At 40.8% G+C, this 1,304-nt stretch overlaps 1 long non-coding RNA gene across 1 annotated transcript in view; it reads right to left on the reverse strand.

Annotated features, from left to right (window-relative positions):
- Window positions 1-201: 201 nt before the first annotated feature.
- The window catches only part of LOC109967093 (uncharacterized), a 3,611-nt gene continuing 2,508 nt past the window's right edge, over window positions 202-1,304 (reverse strand). Inside the window, exons 3-4 of the long non-coding RNA XR_002275884.1 lie at window positions 560-690; window positions 202-419 (exon numbers count right to left, since the gene is read on the reverse strand). This is a non-coding gene — a long non-coding RNA (uncharacterized LOC109967093). The remainder of the gene's footprint in view (window positions 420-559; window positions 691-1,304) is intronic.

Here is a 1,304-nt window from a genome sequence, read left to right on the forward strand (position 1 = left end):
TCCTCATCGGAAGACATGGCGCCGGGATTGAGGAGATCCTCAAAGTGGATCAAGCGTGTCCAATATATGATGGAGCAATTTTGAGCTTCACTGACGATCCATGTACCGTCAATGAAGCTCAATATTTCTTGCACAGATGTTTCAAAAGGCAACTGAATGAAGTACTGAGCTTTATTCACAGTAACCTGACACAAAAGAACAGCAAAGTGGAGATTATTTAAACTGGGTAGAAAGATGCATTCAGAGCATTGCTGTTAAAACAATAATGTGCTATCAGAGTCCTCTTTATAGCGGTAAGACAGTGCTCTGAAATGTTTGTGCTTTGACAGTGTCCAGTTTCCTATTCACTCTGTGGCTGCACCATTAATGCAAATGGAATAATCTAGATAGGAGGATGATTCTTGGACCAGCTGGTGGGCCTGTGGAGACGGAAGAAGCCGACATCTCACATCCAGATTGCATTCAACAGAACTGATATATCTGCCTGGCACGAAGTCCATCGCTCAAAACATTTTACATGTTTACTATATTCTCATCCACAGATATTTGATTTCTTTACCTCGCAGGTTGTCCCCAAGTCACTTCCTCTCATCTTCTGTGTTTTAAATCCCACAACAGATGGAACGGATCCCACCTGCTTCCTCCAGGCGATCCTAGTTTACACAGGCATTTTTCTGCCAGCAGGAAATCCTAAACAAGTTTGAAAGTATTTTCAGGAAATTTTGTGGTAAAAGTTATGCTCCAAAAAAGGAAATGAATTAAATTAAGTTTAAGTGATAAAAGTGATGCATTTGTGCACAACAAGTTATCATTCAGTGTCAGCATAGGTTTGTCCCTGAGAATATTCTGGGTGACAATTATATTACTATCCAAGCAGTTAACCATCTGTTTGGTTTGTATGTGCTTCTTGTTAATGTGTAGCTCCTTTTTCAAAAGTCTGAATTCGATGCGTGTGATAAGATTTCAGTATCAGTTATTTAGTTATTCCCATGAAAGAAGGGTGCGGTTTGTAATGCTAAACGAATCAGGTGCTAAGTGTTTGACATTCTACATCTCTGACTTTAGACTTTATTTAATTTTTTCTGTGTATTTTAATGAATAGGTTTTACTGCATGCTGCAACCTAAAAAGCAAGTCAAACACACACACCTAGACTCAGGCCCACTGCAGCCTACTCAGGCCTCGGGCACATAAACAAACACATCGCCACTTACACTCAGCAACACACTGACCCTGCATGACTTACTCTACAGTACACAGCCAGCCTCTGCTGCTCAGTGACTCAGCTTCCTATCAGTCGCTACA

Source organism: Monopterus albus, unplaced genomic scaffold, assembly GCF_001952655.1.
Source record: "Monopterus albus unplaced genomic scaffold, M_albus_1.0 scaffold125.1, whole genome shotgun sequence".
Classification (NCBI taxonomy): Eukaryota; Metazoa; Chordata; class Actinopteri; order Synbranchiformes; family Synbranchidae; genus Monopterus; species Monopterus albus.